This window comes from Rhinolophus hipposideros, assembly GCF_964194185.1.
Source record: "Rhinolophus hipposideros genome assembly, contig: HAP1_SCAFFOLD_290, whole genome shotgun sequence".
NCBI classification, from domain to species: Eukaryota; Metazoa; Chordata; class Mammalia; order Chiroptera; family Rhinolophidae; genus Rhinolophus; species Rhinolophus hipposideros.
The window spans coordinates 15,388-31,714 of record NW_027669323.1 but is presented as its reverse complement, the minus strand read 5'-3'; the positions used below and the strand labels follow the sequence as shown (position 1 = coordinate 31,714).

Here is a 16,327-nt window from a genome sequence, read left to right as displayed (position 1 = left end):
ATGTCAAACCGGGTAAAACCGCAGGCCATAAATCCCGAGGCGACGCGGGCCTTGGTTCATCAGATGCTTATTGGGTCCAGGCCATTCACCACCAGGCCAGAATTACCACTATCCATTAATGGCCGTTCCTTCATGGGCCTTTTAGACACGGGGGCCGATGTCTCTGTTTTAACTGCAGATCAGTGGCCTAGCCACTGGCCAAAGCAGCAAACAGTCACCCAGTTACAAGGCATAGGACAATCTCAGTCACCAGAACAGAGCAGTGATATATTGTTGTGGAAAGATCAAGAGGGACATGAAGGATCCTTTCAACCATACACAGTGGCAGGATTGCCTGTCAATCTATGGGGCAGAGATGTCATGAGTCAGATGGGAGTTTACCTGTACAGCCCTAATCAACAGGTCACTAAGATGATGTTCCATCAGGGACTCCTGCCTAGAGATGGCTCAGGTCCCTCTGGACAAGGGAGAAAAGAGCCTATCTTTCCCTCGCCCTTACCACAGAGAGCTGGCTTGGGATATTTTTAACGGGGGTCACTACTCCTTCTGTACCCCATGCAGATGCTATCACTTGGAAAAGCGACACACCTGTTTGGGTAGAACAGTGGCCCCTATCATCAGAAAAGATACAGGCTGCAAGGTTGCTGGAACAGGAGCAACTTGATAAGGGACATATAGCACTTTCTAACTCTCCATGGAACTCTCCATATTTGTAATTAAGAAAAAATCAGGTAAATGGAGGTTCTTATAAGATTTGAGAAAAATAAATGAGACTATGGAGCTCACGGGGGCTTTACAACCAGGATTGCCTAATCCTTCTGCTATACCCAAAAACACATATAAGAGAATCCTGGCTTTAAAGGATTGTTTTTATACAATACCATTGTGCCCCAAGGACTGTAAAAGGTTTGCATTCAGTGTTCCTTCAACTAACTTACAAGAACCTATGAAGAGATATCAATGGCTGGTGCTGCCTCAAGGTATGGCTAATAGCCCTACTCTATGTCAAAAATGTGTGGCAGCAGCGTTAGAGTCTACCCCGTCTCCCCACATACAATCCTTAATCACACTCTTTGTTCTAAATTTTTTAAACCTGGATGCGCGTGGCAGATCTGCCGCAGATCGCTTGTGGCATCCTAACACTAAACAAGATTATGCCCAAGTGAGATGGCGAGATCCACTTACTAACCAATGGCTTGGGCGGGGCCAGTCCTAATCTGGGGACGAGGGCATGTTTGTGTTTATTCACAGGACAATGGAGGTGCCCGGTGGCTGCCTGAGAGGTTGGTGCGGCTTGCTGATGAGCATCTTCGAGATCCTGCTGGTTGCGCAGATGCCTCAGCATACTGGGCATATGTTCCTGACCCTCCCATGCTACACCCCACTGTGTGGAACGGGCCTGAAGTCATTGTTGGGACAAATGACACTAGGCTGTTAGGACATCCATTCGCTCCTGCCGTCCTACAAGCTGTTGGATTCAATCATAGCGGCTTGGGCATAGGACTCCCCATATGCTTCGCGAAGACTGTCAACGTTACTGGATGTTTCCATGTGGGCAGCCAGACAATTCACTGAGACAACCAAGGACAGACTGTCATATCCCATCAGCCAGCAGGATGGAAAAACATCAGGGATAATGTTTTTATCCCTCCACCACAAGCCCATGATCCTTGCGGTGAGGAGAACAGAAAAAACAACGGATCCATCCTTTGGAGACAATGTTATAAAGAACCCTGGGAATATAGTGTCCCTGGGTTTAATCAAGCTGTTATAGATGGTTCGGAGGCCATGACACAGGTGCTGATGTCCAACACGGGACTAAGGCTGGAGTGGTTGTGGGATTATGGTATACCTCCCGGCCCCCAAGACATATTTGGAAACTAGTGGGAGCAATGGATACAGTGACTATGAGTATGGACGAGGGACGAGGCAAGGTAGAAGGCAATACCACTGCTTGTGTCAAGGCTCCATATGTGCTTATGATTGGTAATTCTAACATCACCCCTATTGACGGGGTCCAGTTTAATGTATCTTGTATACAGTGTATCCTAAGTAATAGCATCAATTGGTCAAATGACAAAAGTAGAGCTGTAGTTCTCCACCGACCATCTTTCATTTTGGTACCTGTTAACATTTCAGGTCCTTGGTACTCGGACCTCAGAGGAGAATTCCCCTCCTTTCTAGCTCTGTTCCATTTGCTACTGCCTTTTGTAATAATGTTTGTTGGTGTTCTTCTATTCATATGTTTTACTCCGTTGCTCAGAAAGGTAATACTCAAGGGCTACATCGATCTCCAAACAAAGGTTCATGAGTTGAGATTATCTGCCCAGGTCCACCGTGTCGCTGACACCCGTGTATAAAGCCCCTACAATGGGTCGGCAGCCAAAGATGGGTAAGGATTTGGTAAGAATGTACATAACCTAAGACAGGAACCGTTCGCTAGAGGGATGGTCTCCTATGACGGGTAAATGGACATATCTGTACCAACCACCTAAGCCAGGCGCAACCCTTGTGTTAATTTTATATATAAAAGGGGGACCTGTGGGAAACCGTGCTGAAGTGCTAGCAGGTGTTGTTTTGTGAAATGTTGAACCTTTGACTTCCTTGAGTGGTTTGTGCTCCCAGCAAGGCAAAACTTGCTACTCTGAGAACAGAGAACCAGACTAGGTCAGGAAGTGTGGAGCTGGCCAAAAAACACACCCTTGTGTATTACCTTTATTGTAACTACTAGATTGCAGACAGTTCTGTTACTTTTTGATGCCCAGAGTATATAAGCTGCAAAAATAAACTTGGGCTGAGGCATTCTACTTAGAACTGCAGCAGTCTACTTAGAATTGCCTGCCCTCCCGATCCCATCTTTGTCTCTCTTCTTTTTTCTCAATCCTCACTCCCCACTTCAGGGACTGTTCGTCTCGTCGGCAGGCACCGACAGTTAGTGTAGCCACAGCAGATATATTAGTGGCCAGTGGCTCACTGGTTACAGCTGACGGCCAACTAGCCACAGCTGACGGCCATCCAACCACAGTTGATGGCCATCTACTACCTGAGCCAGCACCCCTCCACGTGAGGCCGAGAGCCTGGAAACTGCTCTCTGGGGCTCTGTCCCCACAACATATGATACAAAAATATTTTCCTGTAATATGGATTTCACATGCTATATATTTTGGGATACAATTAACATGTTGTTTAAACAGCCCAGTAAATACACTTGTACTATTTATATTTTAGAGCTTATACTTTTTTTTCACATTGTAGACGATTTCTAGTTTTATATTCTCAAGTAGATCATTAATAGGTGATGGAGGAAATTTTCGGTTGCATTCAGATTCAAATTCAGCAGGAACTGGAAAGAAAAAACAGAATTATGTTCTTTAAAATACAACTAAGTATAAGTGTTAAGAAGAATGAGAAAACCTCTAGATGAGGCCACAGCTCACAACAGGAGATCATATTCAATACAGTTTGCCCACGGCTGCACACTGACTTGACTGCTATTGTGGCCAAGTATCAGAGCTTCTGGTTGTCTCATCCTTCATTCATTTATAAACAAGGTCGTAGGACAAGCACTGAAGTTACAAGACGAAGATGACACGGTCCAGCCCTGACCCATCATCTACTATAAGCTGAAGGAACAGATGAACAGGCAATTTCCATTCAGAGGCCCCTATACCATACAAATGCACAACAGGACGCGAGTGGGACCCACAGAAGGGACATCCCAGTATTGATTGTCTGCTCTCTGGTGGAGGTGACATGGACGTTGATGCCTGAAGGACAAGGACAGAGGATGCCATTGAGAGGGAAGCCGCAGATGCGAAGACTAGCATGGGGGAGAACACTATGGAACGAGAAGTAGTCTGGTTTAGCTAGATGCTAGAGCAAAGGGGCAAACGAGGGTTGGTAGCAAGATATAGGCTGAGATGTTTGGTGAGAACTACATTGATTTGGGTGTTTTCATTCCATGCAAAGCAATGTGGAGTTTCTCCTGAGGATACATGGTAAACTAATGACAAAGTAAATGACTGGAGATTTAAATGTCACCCATCAGGTGACAGCTACAGTGTTTCCTCCAAAAATAAGACTAACCGGAAATTAAGCCCTAATGCGTCTTTTGGAGCTATAATTAATAAAAGACCTGGTCTTATTTTCGGGGAAATATGGTAGCTTGGCCCTTCTAGGAGTACCGTATTTCCCCAAAAATAGACCGGGTCTTATATTCATTTTTGCTCCCAAAGACACATTAGGTATTATTTTCCGGTTAGGTCTTATTTTCAGGGAAACACCATATATGAACAGTAATTGCTTAAGTATCACTAGATAAGTCTGGTTATTGGGCCTCATATCACTGGCAAAAACATAAAAGTTGATGAAGCCCCGTTTTCAACGTGCAGGTGTAAAGTTCCATAGGGATGGCAGAAGAAAGGAAGGGGACAGGCCAGAAATAAAAAGAGATACATAGTCTCTGAGATATTACTCATATGTCATTGTCTTCACTATGAATATTTATGCTTTCACCTTTTTTATTTGCTAAGGCCAAGAAAATATTTAATGTAGTATCTATTATCAGAACATGAAAAGGGATGCCATTTAATATTTACATTTTATTCCAGAAATCAATGATATCTAACTTGAATTAATACATTTTGGCAACATACCGTCTTTGTATAGTTCTTTAGTTATTTTTTCCTGGTACTCCTGTAGAGGAACAAGCCACTCAGCAGCATGAAGAAGCAAGGTGACATGGTTAACACTGAGAGAAGATGACACTTCTCCAGAAACCAAGTCAAAGTTACGGAAGATTGTGATCTCTGTGACTGAGATTTCAAAACAGCAGTCATGCTCTCTGCTTATCACACAGAACAGCTAAGAGACTTGTAGGAGGATGACTTGAAGGTGGGCAAACTGGGCGAGCAGGGGAAGTGGGAAGAGAGACGTGGCCCGCATCCATGGCTGCGGAGGTGCAGGTGGTCCCAGGACAGAACAGAGACCACAAGAGCCAGGAGGTGGGCTCTTTCCCTGTGTCCCACAGCTCATCTCCCTGCCCAGAGAGCAGCATATCAGAGTTTGAGGCAGTCACCTCAGCTGAGACCTCCAGCTGGGCCCTAGGTAGGACAAAGGAAGTAAACACCATACCTGGGCCCCTCCCCCGACTCTCCCAATCCTACCCCCACCCTTCCAGAGACTCACGCTGGCCCCTGATCTGAGGAGTAGTGTCAGATTACAGAGGACCCATAGTGCTCAGGATCTGGGAGGACCCGGTTTGTAGCTACTGCGACTTAGGGAAGAAGCTGGGAAGTGTGTGACACTGCTGGGCTGAGAGAGAGAAGACTCCTCCATCCCCAGTCCCCACCTTCTCTGACCTGCCCAGGGCAGGGCAATTACAACTGTGGAGACATGCCCAGGGGTTAGCAGTAGGCAGCAGTCGCAGCTCTGGGCTTTCAGCAGCTCAGAAATCTCCCACCACACACGTACACATGCACGCACGCACACACACACGGAAGGAGTGACCTAAGACTCAGGAGACCTGGGCACAGGGCTGGTTGTGTTACTCTCAGTGCGCATATGTGCAGGCAAGAGCAGAAACTGCACTGACTTTGTAGAAACTACCATCCAGACCCGATAGCCCCACTCATCTACATCTGCCGTCCCAGGGTCACTCTGGGCACCAGGTGACCGGCTCTGCCTGAACAATACACAGAGGACTCTCTGGTACAGCAGAGGACGGCCTGGAGATTACTTGGTGGGCTTAAGCCAAGACTGGCGCTGCATTTTTTGTTTTGTTTTGTTTTTGTATCTTTGATATTTTTGCCTGTGTTGAGTGTGGGTTACTGGTTGTTTTCACACGTGAGTGTATTTGGTTTTGACTTTGTTGTTGCTGTTGTGCTTGGTGATTGGCTTTGTTCTGAAATTGCCCTACACCAGGGCCCAGCCCAAGAGTCACAAGATTCAACACCTCCTGACACCAACTCCAGACCCAACCAGAGTATTATTGGGTTTGACCTACAAGTGACACACCCAGAGGGAATTCTCTACAGGCACAAGAGCCCATAGAGGCCAAGTCTAATTGGAGTGGTCAACCCTCACGCAGCAGATCATCCACCGAGGGCAGAGCTAAGTCTCACAACTAGGCAGCCTAGGAGCAACCCCACCTACTGACCAGCCAAAAGCAATGAAAGTTCAACTTTACACAGGACAATATACACAACACCAGGGTCAACTTTGGAGCACACGCACAGGAGAATAGGGAAGTGGTGCAAGTCAGATGTAAAGGACACACACTACATAAGATAACCAAGCAAAGACCGAGAATCCTAGGGGATCTACCTAATACATCGAAGCAAACATGGAGAGTCAACCAGAATGGGGAAACAAAGAAACATGTCCCAAATAAAAGAACAGAAGAAACCTCCAGAATTGGAACCAAATGAAATAGAGGTAACCAATCTATCAGAGACAGAGTTCAGAACACCGACGATAAGAATGTTTAAAGAGCTTAGTGACGACATAAAGAAGGATAGAGAAATCATAATGAACAACCAGTTAGAACTAAAGAATACAACAAGTGAAATAAAACACACGCTTGAAGGAATTACCAGTGGGTTAGATGAGTCAGAGAATTGAATCAGCGACTCAGAAGACAAGTTAACAGTGAACACACAAGCGGAACAAAAATAAATCCACGCCTATATGGCCATTTAATCTACGACAATGGAAGCAAGAATTTACGGTGAGGTAAAGACAGTCTTTTCAATAAATGGTGCTGGGAAACCTGGACAGACACATGCAAAAAGATAAAGCTGGACCACCTCCTTACACCATATACAAGAATAAATTGAAAATGGGTTAAAAACTTAAATGTAACATCTGATACCATAAAACTCCTAGAAGACAATATAGGAAGCAACTTTACATATATTACCCGGAGTAAGATTTTTACTGATACATCCCCTTGGGCAAGGGAAGTAACAGAAAAAATATACATATGGGATTACATCAAACTAAACATTTTTTTCACAGTAAAGGAAACCATCATTACAACAAAAAAGGGTCCTACTGAATGGGAGAAGATATCTGCCATTGATATATCCAAACTTTATTAAAAAACTCACTCAACTCAGCTCCAAAAAAACAATCAAACCAATTAAAAAATGGGCAGAGGACATGAAGAGACATTTATCTAAAGAGGACATACAGATGGCAAACAGACATATGAAGAAATGCTCAACCTCACTAACCATCAGAGAAATGCAAATAAAAACCACAATGAGATACCACCTCACCCCAGTCAAAATGGTTATCATCAATAAATCAACAAACAACAAGCGCTGGCGAGGATGTGGAGAAAAGGGAACCCTTGTGCACTGTTGGTGGGATTGCAGATTGGTGCAGCCACTATGGAAAACAGTATGGAAGTATCTCAAAAATCTGAGAATGGAACTACCTTATGACCCAGCAATTCCATTCCTAGGCATCGATCTGGAGAAATCCAAAACTCTAATTCAAAAAAATGTATGCACCCCTATGTTTATTGCAGCTCTATACACAATAGCCAAGACATGGAAACAATCAAAATGCCCATCGGTAGACGACTGGATTAAGAAACTGTGGTACATTTATACAATGGAATATTATGCAGCCATAAAGAAGAAGGAAATCTTACCATTTGCAACAATATGGATGGACCTAGAGAACATTACGTTAAGTGAAATAAGTCAGACAGAGAAAGACAAATACCTTATGATCTCACTTATATATGGAATATAAGAAAACAATAAATGAGTGAACTAATCAGAAACAGTTTCAGAGACACAGAGGAAAAACTGAAGGTTGCTAGATGGGAGGGGGGTGGGGATAAGGGGGAAGGTGAGGGGATTACAAAGCACAATCGATAACCCCAAGATTGCCATGGGGATACGAAAGTCAATTTGGTGAATGTAATCAATAATGTAAAGATTTTGTAGGGTATCTGATTACACTTGTCTCATTAGGGAGAGCACCTCAGAGATGATGTAGATGCCTGACAACTGCACTGTACACCGGAAGCTGAAGCTGAACAATAATGAATGTTAATGTTAACTACAATTGTTATACACACACACACATATACATGTATGTATATATATGTTTACAAGAAGTAGAGTACAGCCTGAGGGATAGAGGCAGTAGAAATGTAATGGCTGTATGTGATGTCAGAGGGGTCGTTGATGAGGGGAGAGGGGTCATCATTATGTGAGGCATACAAATTATAAATGTGTAACTATTACATTGTTTTGTACACCTGAAACTAATAATAAAAAAAGAGTTAAAAATAATAATACTCATTCACTGAAAAAAAAGAAGACACCCAGAACTAGTTTCTGCACAGTAAAACAAACAAACAAAAAACAATAGCACTTCTTGATGACTTTCAGGCACATATATAACACCTGTCAATCAGCAATCTGGCCCTCAGCTTAAAATAACCCAGTTCAACACAGTCGAGTCATGGCCAAAGAGAAACAGGGCTGAGCTATTTTCAGCTGTAGCCCCAGCAAGAAGCTCAGTATATTATATACTATATTATATAAAATACTATATGTCAATAGTCAAAAGACATACAGTATTTACTTCTAGGGCCAAAGAGTAGCACGAACCAGGAAAAGCTTGTTCACCTGAAACTAACGACATACATTATACTTCACTTAATTTTTCAAATACAAAGGAGATAAAAGACTCTCTGCCACATATTATATACTCCCCCATGAAAGAATTATTATTTCATTATCCTTTTTATACCTACTGCTGCCTAGAGAAAAAAAATCAAACTCACTTATAGCCCTCCTCAATTTGACCTCTACTAACCGTTTTAAACTAATTTTCTATATTGTATGCTGCATATAAATTAGACCAATTGTTCCGAGCAGATGATTTGTGCTTTCCTTCCTGTATTCTCCATGTTGCTTAAATGTAATAAACATTTTGGAGGGTAAAACAAAACAAAGTAACAGCATGAAGAATGTCACTGAGATATAACAACGCTCACAAGGCAGTTCAATGAGTTCAGGAGTAAAATTAATGACCCGGAGGAGAACTTTATCAAAGAGATGGAAACTATGAAACAGAACCGAACAGAACTCCTGCTGGTCAAGAACTCAAGAATGAGTATTTTTAACAACCACGTCACACGAAGAAAACGAGTTGTGATTTTTTTTTTTTTTTTTTTTTTTTTTTTTAGGTAGACTATGAACTTTAATGAAAAATATGTATCAATATCAGTTCACCAATTGTAACAAATGTACGATAGTATTGCTGGAAGAGGGGTTAGAAGAATGAGGGGAAGCATGGGAAGTCTCTGGGCTTCCTGCTTAATTTTTCTATAAACTTAAAACCAGTATAAACAATGAAGTCTATTAATTCAACAAAAAATTAGAATGTCTCCTGCATGTGTCCACTCAAATACCCACAAAAGGGAACAGTTTATGGACTAAAAAGCCATATGAATTTTCTTATCAACATTCTTCTCTTTAATAAAATAGGTAAACTAAGTGGAAAGAAAATAATACAATTTTCCTCCTTTCAGACTCAGCAAGGGTATTTTTTTTTCCTATTTCGGATAGAAAAATAAGTCATTGTTAAACTTTTCCTTTTCCTGAATTGGCCCATATACAAAAAGATTGGTAATCACTGATTCTAAAAGAAAATAAAAGGAAAGTTCTCCTCTGTAGGGGACAGCTACCCATTTTATCCAGGTGCTCTTGCTTGGTTCCAGATATAAAAGAATGTTTTAAAAAGTGTAAATGTCAGAAAACCCTGATACAGCTGAAAGGGAGAGGGTTGTGCCTTGTCCTGTTGACTAAAACACTTCAGTATTTTAGATTTGAGCAAAAGGACTTCTAAACTTTATCACTGTTGTGACACACATTTTATATCAGATTTGTGAGAAATACAACATTTATTAGGACCTGGGAAAAAACGCTGAGAAGCATGACTCTGTCTTGAGAGGTGATAGAGCTTCACTCTGTCTCAGATTCATTTATCCATCCACTCAGCAAATACTCGCTGAGGCACTGAAAATGAGGGCTTGAACTTTATGTGGGAGATAACAGGAAGAAAGGCCTCATTTCCGCCCTCCACAAGACAAGTGAACACTGTCTCTGACCCAGGCAATCAGAAGGTGTAGAGCAGACTGACACATCTTTCACCGTGGAGAGGGGACTAGCCTGTTTTGTTTATGCAGGAAGCAAAACGACCCTGGCTTACTAAAGAGAAAAAAATGCATGCATGAATTTGCAAGTGAGCACGAACATTACAAAATTTTATCACTTAAACCTATTTCTTTACAATATTTTGGACTCTTTGCAGTGCTTCAGCAGGCAATACTGCAATCCCAATTTTTTTTTTTTAATTAATTAATTTATTTATTAGTTTCAGGTGTACAAAACAAGGTAATACTTAGACGTTCATCATTTATATCCCTCATACTGTGAGCCCCCCTCCCCCCATCCACTATCCCTCCGACCTCACACTGAACCATCACATTATATATATAAAATTATAGTTGGCATTCATTAATGTTTAGCTTCTGATGTACAATGCCATGATCAGGTATCCACAGTATCCCTGAGGTGGTCTCCCAAATAGGACGCATGTCCATCGGATACCCAACAAAATCTTTACAACATTATAGAATACCTTCCCCAAATTAATTTTCAAAAGAAAAACCCTGAGGCCATCTTGTGGTTACCAGCTGCTTCCAAATCCCTTCACCTTTCCCCTTATCCCCAACCCCCTCCCACACACCCATCTAACCACTCTCGGTTTTTTCTCTGCGTCCCCCAAACTGACTCTGATTAGTTCATTCACATAGTCTTTTCTTTAGATTCCATATATAAGTGAGATCATATGGTACTTGTCTTTCTCTTTCTGACTTATTTCACTTAACATAATGTTCTCTAGATCCATCCATGTTGCTGCAAATGATAAGATTTCTTTCTTCTTTATGGCTGCGTAATACTCCATTGTATAAATGTACCACAGCTTCTTAATCCAGTCATCTACCGATGGGCATTTTGGTTGTTTCCATATCTTGGCTATTGTGTAAAGTGCTGCAATAAACATAGGAGTGCATACAGATTTTTGAATTGGAGTTTTGGATTTCTCCGGGTAGATGCCTAGGAGTGGAATTACTGGATCATAGGGGAGTTCCATTTTCAGATTCCTGAGATACCTCCATACTGTTTTCCATAGTGGCTGCACTAATCTGCAGTCCCACCAACAGTGCACTAGCGTTCCCTTTTCTCCACATCCGCGCCAGCATTTGTTGTTTGTTGATTTATTGATAATAGCCATTTTGACTGGAGTGAGGTGGTATCTCATTGTGGTTTTTATTTGCATTTCTCTGATGGTTAGTGAGGTTGAGCATTTCTTCATATGTCTTCTTGCCTTCTGTATGTCCTTCTTAGAGAAATGTCTCCCCAAGTCCTCTGCCCATTTTTTAATTGGGTTGTTTGTTTTTTTGGAGTTGAGTTGAGTAAGTTTTTTATAGATTTGTGATATTAATCCCTTATCAGATATATCATTGGCAAATATCTTTTCCCATAGAGTAGGATCCCTTTTTGTTTTATTGATGGTTTCCTTTGCTGTGAAAAAACTTTTTAGTTTGATGTAATCCCACATGTTTATTTTTTCTCTTACTTCGCTCGCGCGAGGGGATATATCAGTGAAAATCTTACTGCGGGTAATGTCCATGAAGTTTCTTCCTATATTTTCTTCTAGATATTTTATGGTTTCAGATCTTACATTTAAGTCTTTAAGCCATTTTGAATTTGTTTTTGTATATGGTGTAAGGAGGTGGTCCAGCTTCATTTTCTTGCATGTGTCCGTCCAGGTTTCCCAACACCACTTATTGAACAGACTATCTTTACCCCATCGTACATTCTTGCTTCCATTGTCGTAGATTAGATGGGCATATAGGCATGGATTTACGTCTGGACTCTCTATTCTGTTCCATTGATCTATGTATCTATTTTTATGCCAGTACCATGTTGTTTTGATTACTGTAGCCTTGTAGTATAGTTTGAAATCAGGTATCGTTATACCTCCCACTTTGTTCTTATTTCTCAAGATTGCTGAGGCTATCCGGGGTCTTTTATGGTCCCATATAAATTTTAGGATTATATGTTCTATTTCTGTGAAAAACGTCGTTGGTAGTTTGATAGGAATTGCGTTGAATATGTATATTGCCTTAGGCAGTATGGACATTTTAACTATATTAATTCTTCCTATCCATGAACATGGAATGTGTTTCCATCTATTTATGTCTTCTTTCATTTCTTTCTTCAGTGTTGTATAATTTTCTGAGTACAGATCCTTTACATCTTTGGTTAGATTTATTCCCAGATATTTTATAGTCTTTGGAGCAATTGTAAATGGAATTGTTTTTTTAATTTCTCCTTCTGCTATTTTATCATTGGTATATACAAATGCAACTGATTTTCGAATATTAATTTTATGTCCTGCTACTTTACTAAATTCATCTATCAGTTCTAATAGTTTCTTGGTGGAGTCTTTAGGCTTCTCTATATATAGTATCATATCATCTGCATATAATGATAATTTTACTTCCTCCTTACCAATTTGGATGCCTTTTATTTCTTTCTCTTGTCTGATTGCTGTGGCTAAAACTTCCAGCACTATGTTGAATAGAAGTGGAGAAAGTGGGCAACCTTGTCTTGTTCCTGATCTTAGGGGGAATGGTTTTAGCTTTTCCCCATTGAGTATGATGTTAGCTGTGGGTTTGTCATATATGGCCTTTATTATGTTAAGATATGATCCCTCTATTCCCACTTTCTTAAGGGTTTTTATCATAAAAGGTTGAACAGCTGTACTCTTGAAATGTTTTCTTTGGATGGGATGAAATATTTATTCCATTAATTATATATGAAGCTAAAGGTACAACTATGCATCTCAATGTGTTTCTGAGAATGTAGGATCTATGCCAAGAACAAGATTGGCACCAGTGTTTCAGAAAAGAACCGGGTCAAACAGAATCTACTTTTCAATTGCAAGATGATGGATTAGAGAGATTTCTAAAGAGGAAAGCAGATGGTCCAGGTTTCATCTTCTCCTTCCTAGACAGTGAAATCTATGGAAGAGGCTATGGATTAGGAGATAGACAAAATGAAGAAAGTTGTCCACCAAGTATCAGATCCTATTACCGACATTTGATGGAAATGGGAGTGAAAGGGAGGCACTGGGTTAAAGATTAATGTTTTGAATGAAGAAAACAAAAGGAATGAGTCGACTTTGTAAGCCTAATATCCCATCATGTCATAAGGTCACCAAGGTCTGCGGGCCACAGGCTCCATCCAGAAGCAAAACATCTCCACAGAAGTGGAATTAAAGATATTCCCCTACATTGACATTTTATTATTCCATAAGGCATCTGGTAATATGCAAGATGACTGGGGAAGAGTTCTCATAACATTTGATTTGGTAATGGCGTAAGGACAGATCTATAGATCAATGAATCAAAATTAAGGATCCGGAAATTAACCTCATATGTAGAGCCGAGTGATTTTTGACAAGGGTGCTAAAAAATCCAATTGGAGGTGAATAGTCTTTTGAGCAAATGATACTGGATCAACTGGATATCCACATGCAAAAGAAAAAATTAGAGCTCTACATCATACCAGATATAAAAATTATCTCAAAATGTAAAAGCTAAAATTATAAAAGCTTAGAAGAAAGCATAGTTATACGTCTTCATGAAAGAGTTCGTAATTGAGTGTTTAAAAAAATAGATTAACTGGACTCCATTAAAATAAAATGCTTCTGTGCTTTAAAGGATACCATTGAAAGACTAAAAAGGCAAGCTAATGAAAGGGAGAAATATTTGAAAATCCTATATCTGATAAGCGATTTGTATCCAGGATATATAAAGAACTCTTACAATTCAACAAGAAAGAGACAGTGCAATTTTAAAAGGGCGAAGGAATTGAAACAACAGTTTTTCAAAGAAGTTATACAAATGGATAATAAGCATGGGAAAAGATTGCTCAGCATCATTAGTCATCAGAAAAAACTACATCAAAACCACAATATGGAGCAGAGAGTTCACTAGTGGTTCCCTAGGGCTAAGAAGAGTGGGAAGGGCAGACTGGCACACGGTGAAGGCTAACAGCACACAGATACTTTCCAGGGTGATGAAAATGTTGTAAAACTGACTGTGATGATGACTGCATAAAGCTTTGAATACACTAAAAGTCACTGCACTGCATACTTTAAATGATGGAACTGCATGCTATGTTCATTATATCTCAATGCAGATTGGAGCCAGTGCTTTGGGGTCATGCAACGGTGTCCTTCTTGGCTTTAGATCACTAGCCAGGGTTGAGACATAGGAGAGGTAACAGTATGCCCTTTTATAGAAAAATGATATAGAAAATAAGCTATCTTTTTCACTGCTTGAGTCTGTAAAATTAAGAGAGAAATCAATATTGTACTGCTCAAAGCATTGAGTGGTTTCTATTTCCCCAAATTAAGTGATTTCTGGGTCCCAAACGGATTACAAAGTACCTTCTGTTTTAACCTAGCCATCTGAATATCCATTTCAGATTGATTGGGTTCTAAATCTCCAAGGAAACTAACCTCTCCATTTTGACTGTCATGTAGCATCCTTGTATTCTGAAAGAGGGTCTTCAGTCTGCAGAATTGTAGAAAACGAGTAAGTCAAATTCTTTAAGAGTAAATGTTTAGTAATTATTTAAAGAGATGATATGTCTATCATACAAAATAAACAAATCTATAAATTGTGATCCTCTCCTATTTGTTCCAGTATAAGAGTTTGAAAGCATACTAATAAAATTATAACCTTAGGTAAGTAACATAAAACAATTGTGATACATATGATACAGACTTCATATTGTAACAATGTAAGGTTCTTATAATTAAAGTATTATTAATATCCACTTAAGATTGTTAGTATCAAACATATTAAATATCAGCTATAAACCAGAGATTAGTATCCAAGGTGAAAAGAAAAGTATAATATATGTGGATGTTTTGAAAAGACACCAAAATACCATTCGGTGCCTACTGACCGCAGTCTGCCAGAAGAAAAGAAAGTAGGTACCAACAAGAGATCATTCAAAATAGAAAGAGAAACCGGAAAGAAAAATCTGAAGTCTGAGTGGAGGGGAAAGGAAAGGGGCAGGGCTTTAGAAGAAAGGAAATTGGAGAGATAATGTGTCACAGTCTCTTCGAGTCTGTTTTACGAAGAGATCTTTGCTAGCACAAAGTTAACAAAATGAGAAGAATACAAAACAATGCAGAGAAAGACAGTGACATGGGAGAAAAAACACTGAGGAGAATCAGAGAAAAAACTTCATTCAGTAAGCAGCAAGTAAACAGAAAGCAAGCCACGTGCGGGATTCCCAGACGTTGGGAAAGATTCCATTATTATCTGAGTGAGATGATTACTCATCTCATTCTTTTTTAAGTTATACATATGGTTTGGTATGTATGACATATTTTATAACTGACAAAAAAGTAGAAAGAACATAGAAGCCAAATCAATAACAATTCTGATGTTGTTAAACAATACCACAGATAGGTTTTTAGACATTAAACTGTTAGAATGCTGAAGGGAAGAACACTACAAAAAGAAGGAAAGATTACCAAAGAGAGCACAGACATCCTGCAGAAATAAAGATTCAATGGAGACCAGGAAGAGTGCAGTTGACAGTATATGCAAAAGACACGGTCATTATAGTTTTAGGAATCATTCAAGAGTAGGTATAATATTTCGGCATTCACACAAGTTTGACTATGCTGTGAGTTTCTGATGTAAATTCGTAAGTAGGATAACTTGTTTAATTATGAAAATTACAGGTATGAAATACATTTGTACTTAGGTTTTCATAAAGTAAGAATTATAATTAAATAGTAATTAATGGTTGACATGATCTGAAATATTAAAACCTTACCTGGTAACCTCGGTCTCTAATTCATCATTTTTCTTCTTTTGTTGATTCAAATTATATTGCAGAGATTCTAACTTCTCATAGTACTTTAATTGTTCCTTTTCATCCTCAGACTTTGAAAAACATTTTTAAAGAAAGTTAATTTTAAAATTCTAGAGACTCACTCTTCTTTCTTTAAAACATTATTCCTCATGAGTTCATGAGGAATATATGTAGACAGGTGTATAAAATGTAGTTTATAAACCTGATGCCAGTAAGGGCAGATTTCAAAAACAATGACTTTTCTTAAAACAGCTGAAATTGATTTTACAGTGTCATCATTGGTTTCCTGGAATTTAAATTGCCAAACTTTCTTAAAAACAGAC

General features: G+C 39.8%; 1 long non-coding RNA gene across 1 annotated transcript; it reads right to left on the bottom strand.

The window, feature by feature from the left end:
• Nucleotides 1-3,224: 3,224 nt before the first annotated feature.
• On the bottom strand, nucleotides 3,225-16,049 carry LOC308495630. Its single transcript, XR_013993021.1, has 3 exons — nucleotides 15,966-16,049; nucleotides 14,629-14,683; nucleotides 3,225-3,343 (listed from the first exon to the last, which is right to left on the bottom strand). It is a non-coding gene; the product is annotated as an uncharacterized lncRNA (long non-coding RNA).
• Nucleotides 16,050-16,327: the final 278 nt, after the last annotated feature.